At 35.3% G+C, this 15,531-nt stretch overlaps 1 protein-coding gene across 2 annotated transcripts in view; it reads right to left on the reverse strand.

The window, feature by feature from the left end:
- Positions 1-15,531, reverse strand: part of DMD (dystrophin) — a 2,089,898-nt gene that overhangs the window by 324,470 nt on the left and 1,749,897 nt on the right. The window lies entirely within an intron of this gene.

The following is a 15,531-nucleotide window of genomic DNA, read 5'->3' on the forward strand; positions in this document are numbered from 1 at the left end:
GGAATTACTAGTTATCTTATTCTGTTTGGGTTGCAATGTCAGTGACATCTGCTCTATGACAGTAGTAGCATGACAAGGAACATTTGTTAATACGATAATAATAATAACTAATATTTATTGAGCACTTCTTAGGTGCCTAATCCTGTGATGTGCTGTCTATACATAATCCGATATTATTCCTACACAATAACCTTATGAGGTCAATAGTTGGAGAATTCTCATTTTTCACATCAGAAAAACTTGCAGAGGTTAAATTAAACCTTGCCCAAGTTCCCATGGGTCAAAACTGAGGAACCTGGGACACATAGCCAGGTTTGTCTGCCTCCAGAATGCATATTCTTAACTATTATATACCTCTCACAAGATATTCTGGATTGGCAAAGTAACAGGAAAAATATAGTGCAGCTAGATTCTAAATTCTACTCATCTCACAACCAGAAATAGATTTTTTTAACAATAAAAAAATAAGCTCAGTCATAAAATATTACATTCATACATGGCACGAACAACACAATAGATTCATTTAGAGATTAGGGTACTGTGTCAAGTTCTAAGGATGACTTCCTGGTCTGGTATTTTAGTCCTTGTAGCAGTGACTTAAAAAGGCTCCCATGGGGCTTCTCAGCTGTCTCTAAAGCACTAGATTGGGATTTTCTGATGCAATACATCATGACAATCTGTTGAGCAGAAACCTATGCAGATATGGGGAGGATATTACCATGCATCATATCTACCCTATTGAGATGACATTTATGGATCTTTAACATGATGCATGATGTCCAAATGTTCCAATGAGCAATTTCTAAGGGCCAAATTCTCTCACTTAGGAGAACAGTTTGTGTAATATAATGTCTGTGCACAAGGACAGCATCATTTACTTGGCTGTATATGCTGTTTTGACTTGCTTGATCTGGGCAGGTGTTATTTCTCTGGTTCACTATTTTGATTAAAAAATCATTGTTTACATTGACCTCATCTATAACCCTCTGATTCCCTTCAACTCCAAATGGAAGGAGCCAGTATGTACATTCTAAATAAGAATAGCATTATCCTCTCAAATCAACCTGAATATCTCACCACTAAAACATGGTATTATCTGGAGTATACGACTCATATATAGTTCTCAGATAACACAAGACATTGTGATAATCACTCTGCTGAACTCAAAGGTTTTTTTTTTTTTTAAAGTGGTTATTAAAAATACTGAAGAATCATGGGGATTCTTTTGGGAGCAATAAAAATAGTCTGGAATTAGACAGTTGTAATGATGGCACAACCTTGTGAATATAACAAACACTGCTGAATTGTATACTTTAAAAGTGTGAATGTTATGGTATCTGAATCATATAACCATAAAAATAAAAACAAAGAAAAACAAAAGAAACTCTCCTGACTGACCACACACATGCAAAAATGCATATCTGATGTATTGAGCTTTATTCAGTTTTATGTCAATGGAATGTCATAGGAATCAATCTGAAACTAAAAGTTTTTATAGGGATTGATAGTAAATATTATCATTTCATTTTCTTGTAAGTAAATATATGAATTAAAAGGATCAGAATAAGTGCCCGTGGAGAGAGGTGGTTAAAATCCATATGTGTGAATTCATATTTCTAAAAGGAAATGATCCATATAACTTTGTTTTGCATAACAGAAAGGTTAGCAAACAAATTTCTGAAATTACAATGGGGAAACCTAGACAAGGACAATAATTACAAAATAGAATCATTCTCTTCTGGATAATAACATGTTTTTAGTAACCACAGGCAAATATCATGAGTGTGAATTATAAGCAGGAAATCATTGCAAATATGTCAGGATATTCAGGCATCTGATAATATTGCAGGTTGACCCTGTATGCTTATCATCTGCCTTCACTAGTATGGCTGTCAGCCATTAAGTTGAGTATCCATCTCAGTTAAGTCATATCTAGATTTCAGCTCTCTTTGGATTACATAATTTACATATTCGAATGTCTCTTATTAGAATATTTTGATTTTCACTTCTTTCTCCAAAGTTCTGGACACAGTTTTCAATCCTACATCAATGGTTTTGAGGATGAAAGGGATTAAAAAATAAGTTTCAGTACAAATAATCACAACACTCATTCTCCCTTCCTCTCTCATCTGTCTATCTGTCTGTCTCTCTCCCCTCCCTCCAATGTCATGGGATCTTGTGGCTTACCCCTCCACTCATATCTAGCAATTACAGTATAAGTTCTCTTAACTGACCTTGACTTAAGACTCACCAGATTAGACAGAGTCTTCATTCTGTGAAACACTGACTGGGGCCTCTAACAGCCTCTAAATAAAATGTTAGAGGTATCTGTCAGTATGCATAGCCTTCAGTTCTCATTAGCTGAGTTGTCAGTTATGTGTATGTCGCAACTGTCAGTTGTGTTCTCAAACCTGTTTTTGCCAATTAGTAATGCAAGTAAATAATTTAATGAAAGATTTCCCTAATCAAAGAAATATAAGTCTAAAAAATAAGTTATAATTTCTATGAAAACCAAGTTAAATACTCTGGAAAGTTGTTTAGAAAAATAAAAAGAAGTATTGTTGAATTAGATGCGGACAAGACAACCATAAAAGTTGGAAAAACAATTCAAAAAATTTAGAAGGATTCTGTATTCAGAATGTTTCTCATGTTTGCTGATGAATTCTGTCTACCTTAAAGAAACTGGAAATCAAAAAGTTTGCACTATCAGTGTGATTTATGGAGAACTCTAATCAGTGAATCTACGCTCAAAGAAAAAACCTTCATACAACATTAAAATATTCATGACTATTTTAAGAATAAAATGTTTAAGACATATATATTTTTTTATAATTTGCTGATTTAACTAACTTTTTCAATTAATGGTCGAACTCTAGGTGCTGATTGAATTGGAATAAAGAGCATCTATTATAAAATTTTATTACTACTATTTTACTGCTATTGCTACTGCTACTAGTATTATTTTCAATTAAGGATTAAAAAAAGTCATATGTCCAGTTGAATTTGAATGCCTAAATTTCTGTTAATATAAATGGAGCTTTATGGGGAGGTCAGTCGGTAAAGAGATAATTTCGTCTACTGAAGTTTCAGTTGGGGAGATATTGTGATGGCCCTGAGCAGACTGAAGAACTTTAGCCAGTGATAAATCCTTGTGAGGGCACTAGCACATGAGGATGGAGGAAAGGAGATAATTGATAGTAGAAGAAATGAAGAGAAAGAGGAGGCAGGAGAGTGTTCAAGTCAGTCATCACTTTGGCATTTGACCTAGGTTCTAGTGGCAGCTCCATACTACCTGAGGGTAACTTACTCACTGTCAATGCCTAGAAGTGTACAAGAAGTATAGCTCCCTAAACATGGGATTATAGATCATACTATGTAAAGAGTGAGTACAGGTACTATGTCATTTAAGCAGATGTAACATTGGGTTTGACTATATTTCAAATATTAGAGCTTTAATAGTGTACACATAAATTTATGTTTAAATTATTAAACACTAAACATAAAATGTAAAAATGGACAGTTAACTCTGAACAATATGATGTGCTATTTAAAGACTTCCAGAATTTCATTAGATTTTATTCCAGTTTGAAAGCAGTGAGAAAACATTGAAGGGAGCCATTATGCTGTGGGTTTTCTTTCAATCACTTAAACATCTGGAATATGTTCTCCATGAAAGAGCAAACCAAGTTTAATTTTATTATGACTAGTTTCACGCAGGCAGAATTTTCACTTCATTAAATGTTGTCTGATTGTAGATATAAAAGTACTGATTTAGAATGATATATTAGTCCGATATGTCAAGTTTTTCTTTTTATGAAATTAAATTGCCTGTCAGATCTTTGCTTATCCTTATGTAGTTAAAGATTTGTTCAAATATAGATTTAGAATTTTAGTTATCATCCACCTTATAACAAATGAAAGGGATTGTCTATTAACAAGGGAACATTATTTTTAAGGGAGCAGTTTTAACTTGATAGTCAAGGGACAATTCCACAAGGCGCAGAAGGTCAACTGGGAGGATTGGAAAAAGTTGATCAACTTCTACTTTGAGGGCCTCCAATTCCTCTATGGAACTATGAAGCAACAGACCTGGCATAGAACTGGCACACAACAAATATTCACTGAATGTAAACAGGGATTGAGGGTAAGTGGGAACTTTTGAATTAGTTATGATAGAGGCTATGAGAAGGAGTCCACCTAAGAAACTCACGAGGTTGCCAGACAGTATTGAGGACCCTTATGAGGTCTGAGGACCCCCATTTTCTAGCAGAACCAATCTGCCCAATTTTCTCTTTCTCCAACAGTGTTCCATGCACCCATGGAGAAAACAGTTGATCTATGTTTGGGATTTTGTCAGGTGGTTGTGGCACAAACACTTAGGAACAAGGGAGTTGAAAGTTTAGCTGGAACGTGACTGAAAAACAGATTGTGGAATCTAAACTGGATTAGGAAGAAAGTGAAGCAACATAAGATTTGTATACAGAGAGACAGTAAGGGGAGTCAGTGGTGGAGGTCCCAGACAATCCGAGAGAGACCACAGCAGGAGTAGCTGCACAGGCAAGCAAGAGGGAGAGGAGATGCTGGGATTCTTGAATTAGCTCTGCCATTTATGAGTTTATTTATAAATTGTGTGATGTGATATATATTTATATAGATATATGTAGGGATATGTAGATATCGCATATGTAGTGTTTTATTTATATATTAATGGTGCTCTTGAAAGTCTGAAAAACTCCCCTTCTTGGAATATTAAACATTGTTCCTGAAACCTCAACCTGTTAATTCAGAGGTCCTATCTCACTTACCAAAAATTCAAAATTAGTAGGGTCTCATGATAGAATGTCGTTCCAAGGCTATATACACTGTGCAAAGAAATTACCATTATGGATACTACTTAAAAAGTGGAGTGACTAACTGCATTTCTCTCTACAATGAAATCTTATTGAATGTTTGCAAACCAAAGCTACTGAAAAATAGCCTAACAAAGGAGGTGTTAGGAAAAGTCTCCAGATTCTTCATGCTAGGTTAGTAGTGGGAAACTGAAGAGGGAGGAAATGGAAATCACATGGCTCAGGGAAGGCCTCACAGAGCCCAGGTACTTGGGTTCTGGGGGCAGGTGCAGCCCAGTTGTATTTTGTAGCTTCTGCTTTTCAGGATGGGTACGCCATCTTGATGAGAATGAGTGTCCGCCACCAGGGCCAAGAGGGTCAAAGACCATATTCTGCTTTGCCCAGAGGGTCAGCAGAATACTGGTGCCTCTAAAATAACTGGGAGGTGGAGAATGAGCTACTCAAATGCACCTGGACCAATAACAAAGAAATACAAGGTGAAATGTAAGCAAGCCTTTCATGAAATGCATCGGGCTTGGAGACTTCCATTGTTATCTGTTATTTTTGTTTCTTTACTCTGGTTGGTTCCTTGTCTGGTATGGGGCCCAGGATGTAGGTTCAACTTTTGTCTCTGAAACCTACTGCCTTAGGTCAGGTTTCGGAGAAGCAGAGTCTGAGTGCTCTCAAGGAGAGTGAGAGAACCAGGAGGGCAGGGCAAGAAAGCAAAGTAAGTATGTGGTTTTGGCTGGAGACCAACATCCCATAGGGAGCCTGGTCCCATAGGGAGCTACGGAATACAAATTACACCACAGTTGGCCCCATCTTGAGACAAGGGCTTCGTTCTTCTCTATGCCAGTATCATTTAGTCATTGGCCACTAGCTGCCTCCTGGCAGTCTTAGAGAAGGGATAGAGTAACCTCCCAGGCAAAGTGGCTTCCTTTTCATTGAGGGAGGTTTTCTGGAGAAGGGTGCAACTATGCGTCTTTAGCAGACAACATACAGAGTTGCAGGGGGATGAGTGCATTGCCCTGGTGAAGCGATCTGGCTAAGGTGTCAATAGCATCCATGACATAGACTAAGTTCATTTAGTTCCCCGATCTCCTTTACCCTTAGACTTCAGATGTCAGGTACTTTTTATATTTTTCTTGCAAGAGGCTGATGTGAAATCTCATTACTAACATTATGGGGCTATCCTATAGATCTCCAATAAAACCGAGACATACCACTGTTTCCCTAAGATGAAGTTCTTGATTTCTGCCAAATACTGAGGGATTGTATAGAGCTAAGACACAACACAGGGTGTAGTTTGCAGACTGAATGAGCACATCCCTCTGCTATTAGTATCACTTTTTGCCTCTGGTGGAGACATTCTTGATAATAAATTATGCCATTGAAACATGTACTCTTTTTTTTTTTTTAATAGAAATGCGGTTGCATTCTATTCTAGCATCAGTTTTTATTGTGGTAGCCTGAAGGCAAAATATTATGCTGTTTCTTCCCGTTGTCTTCTTTGCGTTCAGTTTTCAGGGCAATTCTTGTACGTTTTATATTTGGGCATGATCACTTTTGATGAGCAAACTGAATAAGAACATAAATAATGAAATGGATTCAGAACTAATGACTTAGATATAGCATAACCAGGATGACTTAGGGTAGGTTAAAAAAAAACAAAAAACAAAAACAGATTTTAGGAAAACAATGTGAACTTTGAAGGCATGAAGAAATTTGGTGCTTTTATTTCCCAAGCAATTATCAGTAATTATATTTTAACCATGGTTTCCCCTCAGAGACACCACACTTCCAAATTTGTGGCACTAAACTAATAGCAATTAACTGCTGTGTTTTTTTCCATAAATGATTCTTATGTTTTTATGAAGAATGATCTCGTTTCTCTTTGTAGTATTAAAAAAGAAGGCACACCCAAACAGGAGCATAAATTCTCTTTTTTAACATTTTCTCATTTACATCCATCATAATTCTTCATCTTTCAGGACATGGCTTCACACAAAACTTGTAGCTTTTATTTTAACATCTTAAATGAAAGCTGAATTATAGCTTTACCACACTAATAGTGCCCATCTTCTTTCTTTTTTATGCATGTTGTTCATTTTTCCTTCACAGGTATAAATTGGAGGTGAGGAACAGGACAGAATTGGTCACAAAGGAAGGGCTTCTCCTTATAACAAGTCGGATACATCTTAGCTACTTTAATTTCCTCGGAAACTTGTTTCTATAACCTAACCCTGACTGCTAATTATGTCCCCTTTGTAGAAAAAAGAAGCAAACAAACCAAAAACATAACAAAAAACTAAAAACATTTCAAGCTTTTCATAGTTTTCTAGTGACACAATTAAAACAAATAAGGTAGTTCATGAGTGTTTTACAGAGGCTAAATGCAAAATATGTATAATTAAAATAAAAAGGCCTCTAATGAGTATAAATAAATCGTTTAAGCAGGCCATGTTTTTCAGCGTCTAAGGAGACAGAAGAAATGCCAATATTTTCTTTCTGAGAAATTTTAATTATATGTGATAAAACATCAAGCAAAATGGCAGTTAATGAAATCTATTTATTAATGTAAGAATAAGTAATATAATCTGTAAACCATTAGAAACACCAGCCAGAAGGATACTGCTTATTCAAATTCAAGAGTTATTTTAGACAGATTAAATTTTAGATTTAAGGTTCTTTAGAATTTGCAAACGTTTCTGCCAGTCAAAAATGTTCACGGCCTGTGCCCACATTAGCCACCACCACCATTGCCTCTGCCTAGGGTTATTGCCTTACTTTCATCCTTTCCTACAGGGTATCTGTCTAAGGCAGTGATTCTCAAACAATAGTGTGCATTATTATCATGTGGCGGGCCTGTTAACACAGAGATTGCTGGGTCCCACCCCAGTGTTTCTGATTTAATAGGTCCAGAATGGGCCGGAGAATTTGGCATTTTTAACAACTCAGAAGATAGTGTGTTCCTAGAACTCACCAAGGTTTTCTTGACTTAGACCCTTCGTGTATGCTGTCCCCTCAACCTGGAGCTTTGTATTACTGTTCTCTGTCTAGTTGGCTTCTATTCATATACCTCACATTTCAGTTAATGTGACTATGAAAATGAGTTCATACCAGTTTAGCCCATCTAAAGCAAGCTCCCCCTATTTTTCTCATTCTCAGCACCCTATTTTCCTTCTTAGCACTGATCACAATTTGTAAGTGCATATTTATTTGCCTATTTATTAATTCATTGTCTGTTCCTTCGCGAGACCCTAATCTTCATTAAGGCAATTCTGGCCTGCTTTTCCACCAAGGCATGCCTGCACCCAGTACGTGTAATCCCTTAATGCGTTTTTATTAAAGAATAGTCAAGAGAATTAGACATTTTTTTTTGCATTAATCAGTAATACTTCAAACTAACAGCTATTCTTAAACTGCTTCATAAACACAGTTTCCTACAGAAATCCAATACCAAATTCTTAAATAAAAGAAATCTGTTCATTTCCTTTAGGTTCCATATCTAAATTCTTTAGCTCTATTACTTGGTTTATTTTATGTTAGAGCATGTGCTAATTTCTGAAGTATCTCTGACTTTCTGAGCAGAAATGTAACATTCCAGTTTTTTGGTATCAATCAGGGTGTTTTTCTAAAAATGGAGCAAGTGGGGAAAAGCAGGGAGTAATCTATTTAAGGAAAATGTGTTCTGCTGGTGGTGATATACTTGGTGTAGACTTGTGGAGGGCATTTTGGCAAGACTGAATAAAAGTATTAAAATATTTATATAGGAAAAGATGAGAAGGCTACATACTAGGGTCTCCATGTGGAGTTGTATAGTGGCTTGGCCAAGAGGACAAAGGGGGCCAAAATCCAACCTGGGCTCCACTACTGAGTTGGTACACCTTGATGCAGGGCTGAGGATCTCTTCGAAGAAAGAGGTACCTTTTTCTACTTTACCCAAAGAGGCACTTGCAGAGATTGGCATTATAGATACTGGGGTTGAGATTATAAATGATATCTTTCGATGTGTCTGTCTCTCTCTTTCTCTTTCTTGCCTCTGTTTCTTTTCCTTCTCTCTCATCTTTGAGAGTTTCCACTAAAGAAAAAGTTAATTTACAAATATTTTCCATGCATTTCCTCTTGTGTTAGAAGGGGATAAATAACATGAACATATCAGGGCTGTTGTAAAAGATGAATGAGAAGGTCAGGTCTATTTTTCCTTCTTTTTCTCCATCTACAGTGAGTTAAGCATTGTGACAGGCAACATGAGGAATACAAAGTCATCCGAGGTCCTATTCCATCTAGTTCAGGGAGACTCTGCAAAGCAGATGGCAATAAGTTCATCCATGAGAGAGCCACAGACTAAGATCCTTTCCTAGGTAGCTGCATCTTTAGAGCCAATTTCTAATATAACTCTGGAGGAAACCTATCTTTCCTCACACCTCTATCGTATAGCTTTGTAAGATCTCCTTGAACTGGACACTGGGATGTGGGTACATAAAACCGATAAAAGAAGAGGAAGCAGAGTGAGTGGGAGGAGGAAAGATATTTGTCCAGAGCTTGAACAAAGGGTAAGAGGCAGGAAAGCTTAATGTGTTTGGGGAAGAGCAAACGGTCTTTAATAAGTTGAAGCATGAAGCACAGGGCAGTTGAAGACAAATCATGAGCATTTTCTTGGAGCAAGATTGTGGTGGGTTTGAATGAGTTGGCCTTTGCAATGCAGATAATGGTTTCTGCAAAGGGTTATGGTGTATTCTCAGCAACTCTTTTAGTTAGATTTAATTACTACTCACTTGGAAACACATTTCATATCAATTACATGCTATACATATATGTACTATGTATATATCACTGGGAAAATGGAACTCAACAGACTCAGGGTCATTAGCAGAGACAGACAATTTAGTGAGTTATTAAAAACAATGTAATCACTATGAGAAGTTGTGTCATGGGGTTTGGAAAGTGAAGAGAAGGATGCTGAAGCAGGTTGGGAGAGACTCTCTGAGCACATAAGGTGACTGAAATCATCCATAGAGGGCAACAATAGAAAAGGCACGTTCATCTGGGTGTGACACATTCAATCGGAAGATCTTAAGTAGATTAGTGTAAGCTTGTGGTCATTTCAGGAAGGAGAAAGAAGTGACAATGAGTGTTTGCAGATTCAACCAAGAAGTAAGACTGGCCACAAACGGGGTAGAGGCAGATGGGAGAAAATTATCTGTAAACATTTTTTAAAGGTCTTAGGTATGTGAAAGAGAGGATTTTGCCCTCAGCGTTTGTGCATATTTATTTCTTCACCATTCCAAAACATATTATTGAGCAACTATTATATGAGAGGGAATGTTTCAGGAGTTATGAACATAGCAGTACACAAAACAGACCAAGTTCCTATGATTGTGCAAGCTTAACTCTAATGGATACAATTTCATTTAAGTGATTGTTATTATACTGGCTTAAAAAGAAACAAATTCCGGCCAAATGTATGCATAGCTATAAAATGCAAACTTTTAATCAAGAAAATGCAGGAGAAAGTATGGTATCGTATATAGTAGGTCTCGAGAGATTCTTTTTCCATTAAAACAAATTAAGCTACCTCTACATGTATAAATAATGACTAATAGAGGAATTTAGGTTTGTGAGTTACCTGTGCAATATACTACACCTAGTTTTCTTCAGACTGGGCACATTTATTTAATTTTAGTTCTGTGGGAAGGGCACTCACTATTGAAACAAAATGGATTTTTGCTGATTTGATTTTCTATTCAATGTGTTGTTATCAACTTAGAAATACTAAAGCAGAACTGAATCAGAGATGAATATAAATTTTCTAAGAGCTGAGATAAAAATAATTAAATGGAAGAGGGCCGAAAAGAATTGTAGAATGCCCTTCAATATCCACTTTTACGTTCAGATTATTGTAGCTCCTAAATTTAATAAATGTTTTTATTTAATCTTTCCAAATTGCCTTTCTTTCTTATAAATGGAACAACAGAAGAACAAGATATTTGACTAATAAAGTCAAAGAAATGAACATAAAATGGATTTTATTCATTAAAATTTATGCAACAGCACGTTTAAAAATTACATTGGTAAATTTTATATAATGGCTCAATTTCATTTCATCATATTTCCAGCCTGAAAAGAAAAATTTAAGTATTTGCTTCCAATCAATGTTGCCCCTCCAGATATAGTAGTAGTTATTATTTTTACCTTGATGTATGTATGTATGTGTGTGTGAAAGATCTAGCTTCTCAAGTAGAATCTAGAGCTTACTCAGTTTTTCATTTTTTTTTTTTACCATATATTGAGAACTTTTATTTGAAAATATTCCTCTAATTTTTCTGATCACATCTTAAGGTAAGATCTAAATTCATACCCTGTTATGTTCTGTTATGACAACTGTTATCATGATAATGTCCACTTAAGTGCATGCAAATGATGAATAAATTACTACTTACACAAATGAGTCTACATGTCAAACTGTCTAATCAATGTACTCCGATATTATTTAAAAAAAAAAAATCAAAGTCATTGGCCAAATCTATCCTTAAAAAGATTAGTATTTAACTAACAAAGATATATTTTAATAGAAATAATTATTTTCTTTATTAAAAAAGGAGTATGACTTAGTATCCTCAAAGATGTGTGGGAGGCAAGAATATACAATGCGGTAAAGATAATCTTTTCAATAAATGGTACTGGGAAAATTGGACAGATACATGCAAAAAACCCCAGAAACTGGACCACCTTCGTACACCGTATACAAGAATAGACTCAAAATGGATTAAAGACTTAAATGTAAGACCCGAAACCGTAAAACTTAGGCAGTAAACTCTCTGATATTGCTAACAGTAATTTCTTTTCAGATATATCTCCTTGGGCAAGGGGAACAAAAGAAAAAATAAACAAATGGGACTACATCAAACTAAGAAGGTTTTGTACAACAAAGTAAACCATCAACAAAACAAAAAGACAACCGACCGAATGGGAGAAGATGTTCACTTATGATACGTCTGATAAGGAGTTAATATCCAACATACGTAAAGAACTTATACAGTTCAACAACAAAAAACCAAACAATTCAATTTAAAAATGGGAAGAAGACCTGAACAGATACTTCTCCAAAGAGGAAATACAGATGGCCAATAGACATATGAAAAGGTGCTCAAGGTCACTAATCAGAAATGCAAATTAAAACCACAAAGAGATATTACCTTACACCTGTCAGAATGGCTATAAATCAAATAAATAAATCAAAGAACAAGTGTTGGTGAGGATGTGGAAAAAAGGGAACTCTCATACACTATTGGTGGGATTGCAAATTGGTACAGCCATTATGGAAAAGTCTGGAGGTTTCTGAAAAATTTAAAAATGGATATACCTTTTGACCCAGCAATTGCACTTTTGAGTATTTATCCAAAGAAAACCCAAACAATAATTCGCAAAGATCTATGTACCCCTATGTTCATGGCAGGACAATTTACAATAGCCAAGATACGGAAGCAACCTAAATGCCCATCAACGGATGATTGGATAAAGAAATTATGGTTTATATATACAATGGTATATCACTCAGCCATTAAAAAAAACGAAATCGTACCATTTGCAATGACAGGGACAGACCTAGAGATTATTATGCTGAGTGAAATAAGTCAGACAGAGAAAGATAAATACCATATGATTTCACTTATATGCAGAATCTAAGGGAAAAAAAAGAACAAATTAATAAAAACAGACTCACAAATATAGAGGACAATCTGAAGACAGTAAGAGGGGAGGGGCTTGGGGAGCTGGCAGAATGCGGTGAAGAGTTAAAGAAGTACAAATTAGTAGTTGATAGAGGGTCACCGAGATGGGGAGCACGGCATAGGGAAAGCAGTCAGCAGTAATATAATGGCTAGGTGGAGAGCCAGAGGAGAGAAAGAGCAATCAAGTCATTTCATAGACTATATAAATGTCTAACCAATGTACTGTATACTTGCAACTAATAATAAAATAAAATTTAAAAATAATCTTAACACAGATAAAAATATAAGATAAATAGCTATTGAGGATGTTATATATCTTATACAATATTGGACTTGCTTCAAATATGGGGTTTTACTTTACTATTAGTTTTTTATTCTGGCTACAGTAACTGCTCTATGCCAAATTTTCTATTAAAATACACTTACTCTACGAGGGGAAAGTTTCTAGTAATAAGATAAATTCTAGCCTGCCAAAAAAAAAAAAATGTGTGGGAGTGATTCTGTATTGATTATCTAAAGGAGAATACTATTTTATTTAAAAAAAAAGGGTTTAAAATCTTAAAAAATAATATTTTCACTAAGAATTCAATATGTTTTTGAAAGTCAAAGTGGGTCAGATTTCATTAAGACCCATCTTGCATATGACATTCAACCCCAAGCCCCAAGCAATTTTAATACTGAGAGAACCTTGAAAACATCTTCCCTCGACCTTTATAACAAAATGTCAGGGTGGTTCCAAAGGTAATATTTTATTAAGCTGAAGGATCAATAGAACTTACGCTCATTTGTTTAGCTTATATTTCTTTTAACCTTAGGCTTTACTGGATTGCACAAAAGTCGTCATTATATTGGATAACCCTTGTGGCCATTCTAGTATGGGGTTTGTGTAGGTTGAAAACAATGAACCGTTCTCTTTAGCCTTGTCTCTGCTAGAAAGAAGTGGAGGCCTATAGCCACTAACAAGTAGAAGATGAAGTAAGTGAAATGTTGCATGTGGCCTACTTGTTCTTGGGACAGATGAGAGCCTTAAACTACAGAGTAATTGAATAGGTATTATGTAATGAGAGCTAAGAAGATTTAGGTTCACAGAAATTATACAGATTCCAAATTGGATTAAAATGTTTTAAAGTAGAAAAATAAGTAAATAAAATGGAACTTGGCAGTAGTTTGTCACTGGTTCTAAAAAGAAACCAAACCAATATATTGCTTACTTTCCTCATTCACTTTAGTTTCTATTTAATTACTGCACTTTGGCATATATTGTTAATAAATTGACTTTATTCTTTTTTGCTAACTTGCATAATGCCACATTAAGATCATGATGCTAGGATATTTAAATATTTGATAGGGAAAAGTTCTAAATGAGCCCAATGAGTCTATAATAATTCAAAATCCCAGGGAACAAGACTTCTAAAAACAAGTGTGTTTTGAAAGAGGTCTGGCAGACTCTTAACTCTCTAATGAAAAAAGTTCACCATAAAAATCAATTCTTTAAAAGGAAATAGAAATTCATCTTAGTGTTAGATTCTCCAGCCTCATTCTGGTTAAGAGAGTTTAATGTTCCAGGGCTGAACACACTGTGAAAACTTAATAAATGTTGAAGTTTACAAACAAAAACATAACAATGATATGTGGATCAATTTTCAAAAACATTGAAAATCAATGTACCCTTACTCTGCCTAATTCGGTTAACTCAGTTATTTAGTGTATACTTGATTTGAGTGGGTTTATACATAGCTATTTCAATTTTACATTGCACATTAATCAAATTACTTTTAAGGTAAAAATTACTTTATTTCTATCCTCCTAGCCTCACCCTCACGATTCTAGAAAAAGGGAGAAATTTTGTTTTGAATGTTTCTTGTTAAAAACTGAAATATATTTTAAGATTTTTGTTTCTATTATATTTACCCCATAATTCTTATTACATATACCACTCACCCTATACCACAACTACGAACTTTTTCATAGACATTTAACAGTGATTTTGCACCACCTTTGGGGAAAAACAAAAAAATCTCCTTTCTCCAGTTACTACAATTAAGACTATTTCCTACTTTCTCCTATCTGTTCTCCCAGTTTTACCCCACATCCGTCTCTATTTCTACACCCAAGTATACACCCTCCACCCCTGAACATAGATCCTCATTGGGTTGACAAGATGTTATAAAATGTAGGAACTCCTGGATAAGTTACCAGCTATTCTTACTAGCAAGCAGTTTTAATTTTAAAAAGTTGAAGAGTCTCAACTATTCGGCATATCCTGGACTTCAGAAACTCTTGAAAGCACTTGCTTATTTTGGCAGGAGATTATGAGGAGAATTTTTAAATTCAATTGTCGTTATTAGTAAATGTGATAACATTTAAATCAAGTAAAAAAATCATGTGACTAAATATCTTAATTTTAGAGTATTAATAGTGAGAAGGCGAGTTAAGCTCTAAGTCACGAAGCAACCCCCAAAATGTACAAGTGCCATTAAAATACCAATACCAGTAGGAAAATTAAAGTAAGTGTGAAAGTCTTATTCCAAAAACTGTGAATGTCTTCCACAACAGAGATTCAGAAAGAGTAGGCCATTATTCATGTGAAGATTTTGGAGCAAAAATATCTGATCAATTCAGATACTTACAGATTATATACTTATAAAGCCAAACTGACTTATAGAGCCATTTTCTTACTAATAATCATGACTTTCTTAGATCTTTTCATTAACTCTCTTCTTCTATTACCAATTCCAAAAGGCACCCAGGAGGTGGGTTTTCCATTAAGAAACAAAATTTTCATTGTTTCTAAAGAATTGTTGCATGTACTAGAACAAAACAGCACTGAAAAAGTCATGTTGAGATATGGAGGCTGAGTGGAATACTAGGTTTGCTTATCAGTTGTAGGGGGCACTTTTCCTGGCTTGGGCGTCTAACCCCAAGCTGCTGTGACTGTTGGCTACTAATGTCTCACGGTTGCCTCTCTC

The sequence above is a fragment of the Pteropus vampyrus genome, unplaced genomic scaffold (genome assembly GCF_000151845.1).
Source record: "Pteropus vampyrus isolate Shadow unplaced genomic scaffold, Pvam_2.0 Scaffold340, whole genome shotgun sequence".
Classification (NCBI taxonomy): Eukaryota; Metazoa; Chordata; class Mammalia; order Chiroptera; family Pteropodidae; genus Pteropus; species Pteropus vampyrus.